Here is a 16,242-nt window from a genome sequence, read left to right on the forward strand (position 1 = left end):
CTGGCCCTCAATAAAGGATGGTCACAAACATTGCTGCTGTTACTCTTATTCTGTGAAACATTCCCGGACAATCCCAGTTGAATTAATTGCTCCCTAGCCAGTGTTTCTAAAGAAAATTCATTCACTTTATGAAAAAGATGACACCACGTAGAAGATGGTCACTAAAAACCAGTAAGAGCTGCCTCTTCATCTCTCCAGCAGACAGAGGTCACGGTGTATTATTTATCTTTTTATGTCCCGTGGATAATATGATGTCTGGAAGACTGAATACACACTGAAAGAGTACAGGATGTCTAAAGGTTTTCTCTAAGGCCTTCTAAGAATCAGTAAATGGCCAAGCTAACAACAAATGACTTATTTTCTGCTTTACTTGCATCCAGGTAACAAATAACAAATTAGCTTTGCCACTTTTTTCTGATAACACAAGTAATTTAATTCAAACGTGGCAAACACTGTTGGTTGCCTACACAACTGATTTCTCTTTATCCTGATCTCCCCATTCCTTGATGACAGAAGCCTCACTCCTCCTTGAGAGGATGAAAATACCAAGTCCTTGCTGTCACAGTGTTTCTTGCCTACAGCTGTTTATTGTGGGCACCCAAGGAAATGATGGGACGTCTGGAGAAGTCTGATAGAATATTTCTGAAAAGCTTTTCCTCCCTGATGAAATTCTCAATGCTCATTTATCTGAAATGTATTTACTTCACTTTCGTTTGCTTGAAAACACAATTCTAGATTAACAGGCTTCTTTTTCCTTTTTTTAAAATGTTCATCCATTGCTTCTAGTTCACATTGCTCCTAAGACGACAGCAGCCATCCTCCCTATTATTTCCCTAATGTTCCCTCTTTATCTCTCCCTCCGTCACTCTGATTTTAAGGTCCCTCTTTATATCATTAATTTTCAACAGACTATGCGCCTACATGTGATTTTCTTTCAATTAGTTTTCTAAGATTCATTAGGCTTCTTGAATTTCTAGGTTGATGTTTTTCACCATTTTCAGAAAACATTCAGTCATTTTTTTCAAAACCTTTTTCTGCCACTCTGCTCCTTTCAGAACTCCAATTACGCACAGAGTATGTTAGATGGCCTGACTGATAATGCCTACAAGTCACTGGGCTCTGTTCATTTTCCCCATCTATTTTCTTTCTTCTTTTTTTTTTTTTTTAATTTCTACTGATCTGACTTCTAGTTCACCAACCTTTTCTTCTGCCAACTCTAGTCTGCTTTTAAGTCCATTCAATAAACACTATATGTTTTTAGTCTTTGAATTTCCGTTTGTTTTTATAGTTTCCATTTTTTTCTGAGATTCCCCATCCATAAGAGCCTATTTTCCTTTAAAAAGCTTTAATGCTCTTATTTGCTAATTTCAACATGAGCATCACCTTAAGGCATGTTTTTAGTGACAGTTTTTATTCTGGATTATAAATCCCACTTTCCTGCTTCTTCATATTTCTAGCAATTTGTTACTGCATACTGGACTTGTGGGTGATTTGTTTTGGGGTCTGAATTGTGCTGTTTTCCTTGACAGTGTCAAGAGTGTCATTCTAGCAGGCAGGTAATGTACGAGCACCTGTCCTTATCTTTTGGAGGCTTGGTTTTCAGCCTTGTTAGGCAGGTCCACTCTAGCTTTCTGGGCCAATTATCAATCAATTGCCTCTCGATTCCAAAGTCACCCTTCAGTGCATGCTCTGAGATCACGGACTGAACTCTTGAAGCATTTCTTTTTTACAGTCATCATTATGTTAAGTTTCATCAGTAGAGGGCATCATGGGGACACTGTAGGAAGAAGGTGTCAGGGGGTGTCGGGGGGGCGTGTACAGGACATCTCGAGCACTCTGTTTCATGAGCAAGCCCAAAGTACAAAATCCTTCTCAACCTCAAAGCCCCAGCCTGAACCCAGTGGCCAGCTCGCTGCAGACTTCCAAATGCAGACACTGGTGTACCCCAAACCCCCACCAGCAGGGAGGGGCTACCTGACTCCCTTCTGTTCCCCACCCACCTGTGCCCAGAAGGCTGTTTCCTGCATTCTTCTCAACACAGATATCACATAATGTGCACCGGTATGGCAGCAAGTGGGCTCCCAACGCCCTGACCCACTTTGGGCACCAGTCTGTCAGCCTCAGCTGGCCTGTGCAGCGGAGGTTTGTTTCCTGCTCTCTGGCTTCTGTGAACCAGTTGTGGTCCAGGCCATCCACTGATTTCCTCTACCATCCATGAATGAAACCACAGCTTTTTCAGTGAGGTCTGAAGCCCACCCTTAGGGAGGGGATCCCTTTTACAAGTCGGCCCTTCTTTGGTAATCTCCCTCAGCCGCAGGGTACCCTTTAGGCTGCACTGTACATTTGTATAGTCACTCCCTATTAAAGTTTAATAATTCTTTAAACTTGCCCTCATCAAATTCTGTGTGATTTCCATATCCTGACTGGACCCAGACCCATAATACCCCGTCTAGGGCATAGTAATAAAGGGGTCTTTACTCCTAAGGCACGTTTTTCTGGTGTCTCCATTCACTGCCTGGCGTGTTAACACGGTATCTCCACTTGAGCTGGGCCGGAATGTCATCCTCCAACTAGAGCGTGTAACCCACCCTCTAGTATCCTCATTCCACTAAATTATTGCAGCCACTCTCCAGCAGGCCTCGCAGAGTCTTACTGCCCTACACAAAAGCCGCCTGAGGACACGTGGAAGACCCTCACATCGTCTGCTGCCTCAGCTCTGTGCTGCGTCCTCCTCTCCCGTAAGTACTCTGCAGCTCTCAGCTGCACCCGTAGCCCCAAAATCCAATCTTTGCCTTCTCAGCACAAAAGAACCACCATGTTCTACTTGGATTCCCGCGGTCTGTACTGTGGTCAGGAAATTGTCCCCTGGCACAGAAAAGAGTCAACACTGTGTGAGCTTCCCACCTCTCGGGGATTAGATTCCTGCACGGCCTGTTTGCCAATGCTTTCAAATAGGTGTTTCACATACTTAATCAATTTCATAGCTGTTTTCAGCAAGAGGGCAAACCCAGTATCCATTACTCTGTCATGGCCAGAAGCAGAAACCTAGATATATTTTGAAAGTGGAAGGAACAGCATTTTTGTGGACAGACCAGGCATGGGTTATGAGAGAAAAAGAGCAGTCAATGATGATTCCAAGATTTCTGAAGGAACTTCAATCAACGGAGATGGTGACAAGGGGTGGGGTGGAGGGGGAGTAAGAATAAAGTAGGTTTAGAGGGGGTAAAATGAAAAAGAGGCAATTGACATTTTAGACATGTTAAATCTGAGATAGTTGTTGGACATCAAGGTGGTGGCATATATGGGTTTGGAGTTCAGAAAAGAGGAATGAATTAGAGATCAATATCTGAGTATCACCAGCATAGAGAAGGTGTCTAAAAGAGGAAGCTGGATGAGACCACCACAGAGGGTAGCATGGATACAGAGGAATGGAAACTTGAAGGCTGAAATGTAAAGACATTAAGAGATCTATTTCCTTAAAAAGAGAAAGCCAAAAACCACACAATGTAAGACTTTAGTTACAAGTTATCAAATCACTTCCTAAAAACGTTATACCAGCTGAAGAACTTGTGAATTATTTGGCTCTCTTATGTATCACTGAGAGTTTAAAAATGTAAAATGGTAAAAAACACTTCTGAAAATACTTTGCATTATTATCTATAGTTGGATATCTGCATTTCAACAGACCCAGAAATTCTACTTCTTGGAAAAACTTCTGCACACGTGCATGAGACAGGCACCAAAAAATTACAGTAGCACCATTCATAATAGAAAAAATATAAAGCAAAAATAGAACACAGGCAATAAAAAAGGAAATAAACATTCAACAATGGGAACAAAGACAAAGAAATTATGTTATATTCTCATAATGAAACACTGTCACATATGTGAAATGAATGAACTACAGCTATATACACAATGACATGGAAGAATCTTAACAGTAACAGAAGTGCGGCAACACAGCAATGGAAGCAAGTCCCCAAAGACTACATAAAGTACTATACCCTTTTATAATAAAGTTGGAAAACAAGCTAAATAATATGTCATGTAAGCATATGTCCCTGTGATAAAAATATGTGTCCATGTACGTAAAAATAAGGAAATAAAAAAATACAAACTTCAAGAATTGTGATTACCTGACAGGAGGGGAATGGCAGGAGAGTTATTCTGGAAACTATGGTATTTTCTTGGACTAAAAGACAGGCTCACGGAGGAAAGAACCTGGCTCAGTAAAGATGCTTCTCTGTTTATCATGTCAGTCACAAAGACCTTTCGTGGGTTCCACAGATTCAAAGTCAGTGACAAAGCAGACATTTAAATGCACAGTGATCACATGCTTAAATATTACACTAAACTTACTCTGCTTCTGTGAATGAAAACTGAAAATTTCTGGAAGTTATGTTGATAACGTGTCAAAAAACTGAAAATTTCTGGAAGTTATGTTGATAACGTCAAAAACCTAAGCAATTCCAGTTCCAGATGGGATTGGTAGGAGAACCTAGGACATGCAAGTATACTTCTCAGGTCAGGGGCAATTCACAGTTGTTCACTCAATTTTCAAAAATAAGAAATATATAAGCAATCAAAATTTAAAAGAGCAACTCATGGACCAATGACAGTGTACCATGTACCACAGATTCTGATAAATCTAATTCTGTGCATCTGAGGTCCATACAAGATTATTTTATAAAGCAGTACTAATTTGTACTTTCATCATGTTTTACTTTTTCAAAGTAAATGGTAGAAAACTTTATTAAGGTTCCTATTTCCTAACAAAATTAAGCAGATATGGTATCTACACATTATTTAAAATAAAACTTAAAAAAGGAAAGACAATTTTTAAAATGTAGCTCAAATTTTACCTAATGTGGCTTATAGGGTTCAAATTTTCACATTGCTTAAATGTGTTTCAAATTACATGAACCACAAGATTTTGTATTTATTATACAAGCTGGAAGAAAATTAAAGGATGTCTAAATTTTGCAAAATATTCACAAGATCTAAGATTTCCACAACACTCTAAATACATTTTTATAGTTTTTCTTAAAATGTTTTATTGTTTTCCTTTCCTTTTATATTTTATTGTCCTTAACCAAAACATGAATACACCACTTTAACAGGACTTGTGCAAGTTAGTGTTTTAACTAAGGAAACCCATTCATTGTCTGAAAAAGGTAACACGCTCCCTAAAACAAAAAGCGAAATAAAAACTTGAGGAAAAAAAAAAAAAGACTCGTAGACTGCATTGTAACTCCACGCATTAATACTGTATATATTTGCTGTTCTTCACTCATTTGGATACAACTTAATATAAGCCAAAGGAGAGAATTAAAGGGAAAAACGTCTTCACTAAAATTATTCTCTTTTTGCCATTAGACAAAAAGGCAAGAAGATCCTCATCCAGTATCTGAAATAAGAGACTTCTTCTATCCGAAGCTGCGTTTAAAAGTAGATTAATTAAAGGAGATAGGTGGAAGAAAAAAGGGCTATTTTCTTCTACATACTTCCAACTTCCTAGAAACTGTTTTTATTTGCCAAACTAAAAGAAATGAAAACAAGAAACAACCAGAAGTGACCAGAGGATTAACACTTTAAAATAATCGAAACCACTAACAAATTTATATACTGTGAGTACCTCAACCCTATTGAAAGACAAATCTATACACTGAGATCACAGAACTAAAAATTTATGTAATAAATATTCATTTATATAATGAAACTTAAAAAATACTCTTATCATCCAAAACAGTATAATTGTTAAATTTTTCTGGACACTGTGGTATTTCTAGGTCTTAAAGACATAGGCTTGCAGAGAAAAAACCTGGCTCAATAAATATGCTTCTCTGTGTATGCATCTTGACAGTCACAGAGACCTGTGACGGGCTCCAGAGATTCAAACTCAGTGAAGAAGCAAAAATTTAAGTGCAGTGATCACCTGCCTTAATATTATACTATCTGACTCTGCTTATGTGAAAGACATGTTAATAGCATGTCAAAAGCAATTCCAATTTCAGAAATAATCTTGAGACAAGTATGCAGAGATGTTCACTTCAGGATTCATCACAGGGTTGTTAACAACAAAAGACAGAAAACAACCCAAAGATCCTTCCGTGGGTATGAGTGTTGATTCCATTAATTTCCTAACACTAGAAAATTGTAAGGTGATTAAAAAAAAAAGTAAGGTCAGTATTTAAATTTACATGAAAAGATATTTATAATATAGAAAGTATAAGAAGCAGTTTCATAAAACAATGCAAAATACATAATAGAAATGTTGGGAGAAAATGAAATAAAGGCTTTAGGCTTTGATCTCTATCAGTCACGCATGCCCTACCTAGCTAGTTCTTGGAAAACTGCTCACTGAATTATGAATTCAGTGTTATTAGAGAAATGACAGCAAAAGCATGCAACTCAAAACAAAGGAGGGATCTCCTTCAGGAGTCTGAATTCCAAAAGACCAAGAAGGATCCCAGCACAGCAGAGAGGGTTTCCACCCCAGAAACAGAATAATGAAAGCCCAAGCAGGGACTTGATTCATTGTGTGGTCAGAATTTCCACATTGCTTTCCTTGAGGAAAAAGAAGGAAAGAAGTGAGAATGATGCATAATAACAACTCAAGAGAAATAATTCAACACCTTAGAGAGATGAAGAAAAAACAACTAAGTCTGAGGATACATATACTTAAAAAAATGAAACCTGTACCTTGAACTTCATGGTAATTAAGAAAATGAAGATGCATTTGAGAGGGTAGGAGGAACTTTTTCAATGCCACCCTCCCCTCCAGGTGACACAACACTGAAAGAGAAAGTGGTGGGTAAGTACTTGGCTTCCCCATCTGTGTGGGACTCTGCACCTACAGAGAAAGCCTACAGAAAGGGAAAAATTGCAAACCACGTATCAGATACAGTGTTAGTATCCAAAGTGTATACAGGATTCATACAACTCAATAACAAAACAAACAACCCAATTTAAAAATGGGCAGAGGAAATAGACGTTTCTTTTTTCAAAGAAGACCCAAAGGGCCAACAGGTACATGAAAAGATGCTCAACATCACTCATCATCAGGGAAATGCAAATCAAACCACAATGAGATATCACCTCACACCTGTCAGGGTGCCTATCTAGACGACAACAAGCGATAAAAAATGCTGGCAAGGATGTGAGAAAAGGGAACCCGTGTGCGCTGTTTGTAGGAATGTAAATGGGTGCAGCCACTATGGAAACCAGTATGGAGGTTCCTCAAAAACTTCAAAATATAAACTTACAAAAAACAAAAACAGAAACAAAAAAAACACGAAGGTAGGAATGACAGGAGGACTAAATACAAATGTCAAATGCTAACTAATACTGAGGTTGAATAATTATCTCACTTCACCCTCAACTAAGTTTTGAAAATTGTCTTATCAAATTAGTATGTAGTTTCACTTTTTAATTAAAAATACTGAGGATAATGAATAGAACAATTATATAAGTCCAGCTTAAGTGACCTATTTCTTTGTTTATTCACACCAAAATTTGCTTTAAATGTAATAAATTGTATTAAATTCAATGTTCCATAGGGCAAAACTCATAGACTCAACTGATTTATAAAAGAACTTCAGGCACAGAGATTTTTTTTTTTTACATAAATGTGCACATTTTCTTTTCCAAACTATCAAAAATGTACTTATTTTCACATTACTAAAATTCTTTAGAAAGTCATATCCATTACCATTTTTTGTTAAGTAAAGAAATCAATACTTGCATTCATCTCATGAATTCCATGTTAAAATACCCCTCTCTCCTTTGTACATTATCACATCACTCTAGTATTAATCTATTTTCTTAAAATTCCCAAATCATAACTGCCTGCCTCTTGATTTCTCAGAGGCAGCAGTCATTTTAAACTCTTCAAGCTGACTGGGGAAATCTAGAGAGACAATGAAAGAGGAGGCTCACCCCGCCCATCCTGTGGAGTCTGGGTACTGATGGCTTCCTAGCTTTTTTGTACATCTAGTATTCTACGTGGTTGTGCCAATTTCTACTACTCTATACAGACACTGAACAGTACTCAGTCCTCCCAAGAGACACATTTCTGATTTCCAATGCAAAAATGATGGAAATCTACTTAGACGTTTCATTCTCCAGCTTGTAAAAGAGAATTAGGAAACACCTTACAATTACCCTCATCACACAATCTTAAGAGTTGAAAGGCAGTTTCGATTGTGAAATCCAAATCTTTCATTCTACAAATCAAGAAATTGAGGCCTGATATATAAAATACAGACTTTCCCAAAGATTTCCTTTATCTTCAAGGAATCTCATTCTTCAAACTGATGTAACTCAAATGCAAGAGATGTATTTGTTCAGAACCACCAGCAACCAAACTAATCTTATTCTTGTAAATTACCTTGCCCTGGCTGAGCCCAGCCTGGCAGAGTGGGAGGGAGGGTCAGTGGGGAGAGAGCAAATCCACTATGGCCCAGCCTCCCCTTCTGCTCCCACCCCTGCCCCCAAGCCTAAGAACCTCAAAATTTGTTTTTGATAAAAGCCAGAATTTTGATTGATTTTGCTTGATTTTCTTCCTCCTCTTTACCCTCTCACCGATTATTATTTTAAGGAACCAAAGAAAAGCAATCATGGTGGTAAGGCCTTAGAAAACATTTAATGAAGTCCTTTACCAGGGTGAGAGAAGATAGAAACAGGTATCAATTACTGAGCTCTTCCTAACAGTCCAGTCACTGTACAAAGTGTTTTATAAACATTGTCTCATTTGATGATTACAGCAAGTCATTAAGATAGTCACTATTCCTGTTTTACAAATAAGAAAAATGATACTTGGAGAATTTCAATAACATGCCCAAGGCTGCAAAAATGAACAACTAAGAATGGTATTATCCCTGGGTCTCTCCAACCCCCAACTCCATGGACACCTGTTCTTACTGAGCTGCTTACACTGTGCCAAGCCCTACCATAAGATAGGACATCACAGCAGGAGAGAAAATACAAGATATACTATGTTTAGGAAAGAAACAGTATATATTACCTAACTATAGAAAAACCTGAAAACACAGGCTAACAGAAAATATTAAAACATGATGCCTCAGTAAGAAACAGGAACAGATTCTGAGCTGAGAATCTACAGAAAAATCAGGAGGAAAAAAGCACATTCTTCCATCATGAAAAACATCTTACAACACCTGTAAAATCTAATATGTCTGAATTAGATTAGTCATTTCAGTTCTCAAGACACACAAGCTAAAAGTATGTAAAATATCAGGCTATACAGATCCCAAAAATTACTTTCAAAATAAATCAACAGATTTAAAATGTTTTTGTGGTACTAACCCAAAATTGCTTATCCAAAAATCTGAAATCCAATTTTTTTCCAGGTCTATTGAGATATAATTGACAGATAATGTTCTGTAAGTATAAGGTATGAAATGTGATGAATTGATATGTATTTTTTTTCTGTGAAATGATTAGTTAACACATCCATCTGAAATTCAAAAACCTAGTTTTTAAACTAATTTAGCAAAACCTGATCAAAACTGACATGAAGTTATTTATGAGTTTTACTGGTCCCACTTAAGTGTAAAAACTCATTTACTTTGCTAAGAAATTTTAGTGTTACTTATGTCCCAGACCCACCAAGAAAATTAAATAATATATAACTCCAAAGATTTTGGATAAGAGATTGTGAACCTATATTGCACTACTCCAGAAACATGGATAAAATAAATGGTTAGAAGACAAAATTACCAAATCCCTCAGAGAGGGTCAAAGGTTACAGTTGAAACTTGGGAGTCTATGGCTCCTATAATTAGGCTCAGATCTCAAGAAAAAAAATGTCCGTTTAGGTTGTTAGCAAGTGTTACAGGGAGGAACAGGTTTATATCCTAACAGACATCCTGTTTACTGCTCCAGACAGATACTGGTATAAAGCATGAACTAATTAAACAAGTATACAGGCATCCAGCTGGCAAGACAGGCATCCCCCCTCATACGCAATTTTGTTTTCCATGGTTTCAGTTACTCACCATCAACCAAGGTCTGAAAATATTAAATGGAAAATTCCAGAAATAAAAAATTCATAAGTTTTAAATTGAGCTCTGTTCTGACGGACGTGATAAAATTTCGTGCCCTCCCACTCTATCCCTTCCAGGACATGAATTATCCCTTTTTCCAGCATCTGCACACACTGCACACACTCCCCACCCGTTAGTCACTTAGTAGCTGTCTCAGTTATCAGTGCTTATGTTCACGTAACTATCGTGTTTCCCCGAAAATAAGAACTAACCAGAAAATAAGCCCTTGAATGATTTTTCAGGATGACATCCCCTGAACATAAGCCCTAATGCATCTTTTGGAGCAAAATTTAATATAAGACCTAGTTTTTAAACTAATTTAACTTAATATAAGACCGAGTCTTCTTTTCGGGGAAACCCGGTAAGTAAAATTAAGTATTTTACTTAATGATGGCCCCAAAACGTAAGAGTAGTGAGGCTGGCAATTTGCATATGCCAAAGAGAAGCTGTAAGTGCTTCCTTGAAGTGAAAAGGTATATATGTATAGGAAAAAACACAGTATGTAAAGGTCTTGGTACTAACCATGGTTTCAGGCATTCACTGGGGGTCTTGGAACATATCTCCTGAGGATGAAGGGGACTCCTGTATGCTTCTACCACCCCTGTTATAAGGGCACCTGTGTACTTACACAAAATCAGTCTCTGTGAAGGCGTCCTTTACCAGTGCATGGATAACTTCCATGGCAAAGAAAACTTCCTACCTCCAACAATGCGTTCTCTCCATAATTCAACTGGCAATTCTCAAATGTCTTAAATCAGGATATAGCTGTAAGCTGTACATATCCACATTCCAAAATACATCTTATTTTCATGAAACAGGTCTTAGAAAGCATTATCTGTCCTTTACAAAAATGGACTTAGTATTTTGTGAGAAGGGACAGACACGATCTCGACAGTCACAAATACCTCACAAAAATATACATGTGTGTATGTAACACCTTTTTAGCATTAAAAAAGTAACTCTCCTTTCACATGCTACCCCCCACCCAATGCCTAAAATGGAATTTATGATCAAGCCATTAAATCTTTACAGACTGGAAAACCAGGGACATCTGTTGATAACCAAACAGGCTTGACAGCTGCTCTCTGCTTTGAAAAGCATTTGTGCTGGGGAAACAAATCTGGTACCAATGCCTTCTAAATGACCTACAGAAAATGATTAAAGGAAGAGTCATTGTTTTTATTTTATTATTATTAGTTGGCAAATAAGCATTACTGGCAGACTTTTTCCTGATGTCACTGGAAAAGCTACAAAAATCAGTGTGTTTTTTCTTTTTTTATTACAAAAGAAAATATTCACTTAAGGCTATGAATAAGCCAAATAGGTCAGAAACACAAGTGAGGCACTTGAGAAAAAGAAATGGATAGTTTTCATAATCCACTCAATCTCAGAGTTTTAAATCCTGCCAGGACATAAACATTAAAATAGGTAATGGTTTAAAAAATGAAGATGTTTACTAGCATTTCTCAAGTTTTTTTCTATAAAAGTTCAGAAGTTAAGTATTGCCTTTTGCTCAGGCACCAGATCCCATACTTCCTGACAAGAACCACTTAGCCTGTAAGTGACACTCCAGAAAGAGGTCAACAGACAGATGAAACTTTGAGGTGCCTTTATACCTTCTAGAAGACCTGGGAGCTCTGTGGAGGCACCTGGGGCACCTAAATTCTTTGCCCTCCCATCGAATGCCAAGGCACAGACCTCGCGGAAGCTTGCCGGCAGCAAGGAGCACTGGTGAAAAGAACACACAAGCCACGGGGTCACCCAGGCCTGAGTTTCAGTCCCAGCTCTGTGTCTTGCTGGTTTTAACATCTGACACAGACTTGCTCCTTGAACCCAATGCTAGTCAGGTGCCTCTGGGACTCGACTTTCAGTGTGCGTCCTTGTTGGGCCTGTACCGGCCGCTGTAGCACAAATCTTACGACGTCACACAAATCTTACGACGTCAGTTTAGCGAGAACTCCCCATCCTCCATATCAGATTCAATTCTTCTTCCCCTACCATCGCCCAAGAGATATTTGATCAGGCAGGCCTGCTTTCAGCAGCAATCCTGCGAGGGCTGTTTCACCGGAATCATCCCTTGACTGTTATTTCTGATGTTTCCTCTTAGTAGTTATCCATCCAAGACTCTCATACCCCCTCTCCCTAGCTATAATTCCCCACCTGTCTGTGCCATATTCAGAACTGAGTCCAGTTCTACCCTGAAGTCTCCTTTCCTCTACTGCAATAATAGATCCTGAAGAAAATCTGCTTTTACTGCTGTGACTGCTGACCAGCTCTGATTTTTTCTGACAGATCACAGTTAAGGTACCTGGCCTCCCTGAGCTTTACTAACCTCTCTATAAATGGGAATAAAACCTATCTCACCGAGGTGTTGTGGGGATGAGGTTATCTAATGTAAGCAAATAATCTGCTCGATGCGTGACAGGCATAGGCAGGCACTCCAAAAGTAGTGATTTTCACTGTCTTTTTGTTACTTATTTTTATATTCTTTATATTAGCGTTATACACTATCGAACACCCAAGGACATTGCAAATCAGAGGATGCATGCTCGGACATGAAGTCTGCTAAGGAGTTCATCGCAGGCTCTCTGCCATAAACAAAATCCTAGGAATAGGCAGCTCCCTGGATGTGGAAACCGAATACTAGGGATCCTGAGAACTTGCAACAAAGTAGCTTGTTATTGTTTTTTAAGGCAGTCTATTAATTGTTAGTATATTAACTACCGTATACTAACAAGAGCTAGGCAATGTGTTAAATGATTTACATTATCCTATTCCCTCCTCACAACAACAAAAACCACAGTCAGATATTACTAATACTATAAGGCAGATATCGTAAGAGTACAAAAAAGAATACAGGCATACCGCGCTTTATTGCCCTTTTCTTTACTGTGCTTTGCAGACATTGGTCTTTTTTTTTTTTACAAATTGAATGAAGGTTTAGGACACCCCTCTGTTGAGCAAGTCTATCAGCATAATTTTCCCAACAGGCTCAGATGATGGTGAGCATTTTCAGTAATGAAGTACTTTTTAATTACGATACGTACATTATTTTTTTAGACATAATGCTATTGACAATTAATAAGCTACAGTATAGCATAAATATAACTTTTATATGCACTGGGAAACCAAAAAATTCATGTGACTAGCTTTACTGTGATATTAAATTGAGGTGGTCTGGAACTAAACCTGCAATACCTCGGAGGTGTGCCTGTACAGGTTATACAAAGACTCGTAACCCACCACTCTAGGCTATGATAATCAAAAAATAAGTAAAAGCCACTGTACTAGAGATTCCACCTCTAATGAATGTCAGCTAGGGCCATGCTAACTCACTATTTTGGAACTCCTACAGGATAGTTTAAGAATTTGTTCTCAAAAAATACATAACTACGTATTTTTTTAAATATTTGAATATTATATAATAAGATTAAAAAAAAAAAATCCTGTGAAAGTTAAGTACATGGCTCCAGAGCCAGACTATCTATAGACTCCTATGTGATTCAACAAGTTTTTCACCTCTCTGCCTCAGTTTCCTCATCTATAATTGAAAGCAGTAATAGTACCTACCTTCTAAGGATAAGCTAGCTAAGTCATGTAAAGCACTTCCAATATTGCTTGGCAAATACAGTAAGAGCACAATAAAAGGGACTATTTTTATATTCTATTTCTCAATCACTATATATAAGTACAACTCATTTACTACTTCTCCATTTCCTCTTTTGTGAAACTGGTTCAATGAAAACATTTTTGAGGTTGGTTAAGAAATAATAAAAGTATTACACAGTGCTTGGCTAAATAGTCTGGGCTAAAAGACCGAAATGGCTAAAGTGAAAAAACTAATCGAGTATAGGTGAGGAAATACACTACTGACAGTGGTGTAAAACAGTACCACCCACTGGAAAACTGACTGACAGCATCTACTAAAGCTGAACAAAGGCACACGCCCTGACCCATCAAAGCTATGTACCAACAGAAATCTCCACGAAAAGGCATGCACTAAAACCTTCATACCAGCATAATTCTTACCAGCAAAAAACTAAAAACTGCCCAAAAGCTCATCAACAGTATTGAGTGCCATCACACATAAGACACCGCACAGGACTGAGAATGACCAACCTACAACGAACTACACACAACAATAAGGGCGAGTTTCACAAACATAACATAAAGCGCAAGTAGCCCGACATTAGAGAAATAGTTCCAGTTAGAAAAAGTGTGAGAACACGCTGGAATGGATGCTGTGATGCAACGCCCAGGTCCCTTTCAGGAAGGAAGGATCACTCCCCAGCGTCTAGGAGTGCCAGCACATACCCGGCCGCTGTCAGCCCTCTTTAGAAATTGCCTCTACGGGAGCAGCCCAAAGGCATGCCCTTCCCTGGGCAGCCAATCACTGGTCAGGCAGGGTATAAACACCTGTTTCTTATGCAACTTGGAACATCTCTGACGGCCCTTCCAGAACTCCACATGGTATCAATTAGGCTTCTCCTGTGACTGAATCACAGATCAACGTTTCCCTCTGTCCAATGCTACTGCCTTCCTTTCTCTTCCCTTCCACAATCACCCAAAGCTGTCCCTGATAAATTTCCTGAACCCTACCCCACTCTGAGTCTGCTTCCCAGAGTACCCAATCCTCAACCCACGCAAAGTGCATTCACGATGTGAGGTGACAGGTGAGGACTGTGGCGGCTACTGGTGACAGGCAGGTAATGAACAGGAGGGGAAGGAAGGAGAACTGGGGTGCTGATAAGAGTTCGATTTTTTTTTGTTTTTTTTAAATTTGGGTGCGGGTGATATGACTGTGTTCAAAAAGGGAAAATTCATTTAACTGTATACCTATGAAATGTGTGCTTTTTCCGAGGAATATTACACTTCAGGATGAAGTTAAAATAAGACAAAATAGAAAATGATCAGAGTGGGAGAGAACCTTAAAGAGCATTCAGTCCCGCCTCCTGCGCATCCCGTAAATAACCACGCACAGGGCACTTAAGCACAGCCCAGAGAAGTCTAACCTGAGATGATAAACCCGCTGGGGGTAAGCCAGGCCCAGGACCGAGCCTGGCCTCCGCCACAAAAGGCTGTATTGTTTTTTTCCAGACCATGCCCTCATGGGTAGCAAAGGAAGTTGATTCTGAGGCCTGCTGCAACCAGGTTACCAACCAGTAGGGTTTGCTTTACAAGGAGGAAGGAAGACTAATGTACGCCAAAATGTCAGCACCCCAAAGGCACCTCGGTGCCGTCACCTTTGAGTCGTCCTGAAGAACTACACCGACTCTGAAATCAGAAGACATGAAAATCCTTCTACTGTAGACAAAACAGCATGCTTGACCCTTTGTGGTGTGCTCAAGAAAGAATTTTCGCTTTTACCACAGCCGGCTGCCTTTATTACGTATCTATCCCCTCACTCCCACCTTTTAAAAAGCAGTTTTCAGTTTATGTAGTTAATAAAAGGTCCTATCTCTTCCCCTTAAAGGGAATGAGAAACACAAAGAGGACAAAATGTGCCCTAAATAGGGAAGGTAACTTCCTTCCCTTTCCCTGATGGCTCTTACCGAGGTCATTGATCACAAACCCATTCCTGATGCTAGACTCACTTGGGTCATGTCCCCCTGAAAACCATTCACCCTGTGATTTTGGAGAACTGCAGACCACATGATTCCCTTAAGATGATGGGGATGAGGACCACGATGATTTGGACGGCCACTACCACCACGGAGGAGAAGGAAGGGCGGGGGAGGGGAAGACAGCCGCAAAGGAGAGGCTGGGGAGCTATGGTCATAGAACTGTTACTTTATTTCCAGAACAACTTAGTTCCTCCTTGAGATGTAAAAACTAAAGGTCATGGTGGTCTCCAGGACACTCATAGGACTATCATTGCCCAATTCTTACGAACATTTTATACCAACAAAAAGGGAAGAATGGGAGTAGTTTTACCAAATGTGGAAGTTCTCATAATACGTTATTCTGGCTGGATCCAAGAGAAGAGGCAAATAATACATTTTAATCTTTCGGCGTGTTGTGACTGTATGTTGCTTGCCTAGTTTTCTTGGATAATGAGGTAACAGAGTGTACAACCCCACAACTAAGCTCCAATAAAATTTTTTAGGCTTGATTCCAAACAATAGCACACACGCTTGGATTTCCTTTTAAACTTCTTTTTTTTTTTTGAGGAAGA

At 39.0% G+C, this 16,242-nt stretch overlaps 1 protein-coding gene across 2 annotated transcripts in view; it reads right to left on the reverse strand.

Moving 5' to 3' along the window:
* PAPSS1 (3'-phosphoadenosine 5'-phosphosulfate synthase 1) overlaps nt 1-16,242 on the reverse strand; it is a 103,642-nt gene that overhangs the window by 25,936 nt on the left and 61,464 nt on the right. The gene's annotated exons all lie outside the window — the stretch shown is intronic.

This window comes from Rhinolophus ferrumequinum, chromosome 5 (assembly GCF_004115265.2).
Source record: "Rhinolophus ferrumequinum isolate MPI-CBG mRhiFer1 chromosome 5, mRhiFer1_v1.p, whole genome shotgun sequence".
In the NCBI taxonomy this organism is placed as follows: Eukaryota; Metazoa; Chordata; class Mammalia; order Chiroptera; family Rhinolophidae; genus Rhinolophus; species Rhinolophus ferrumequinum.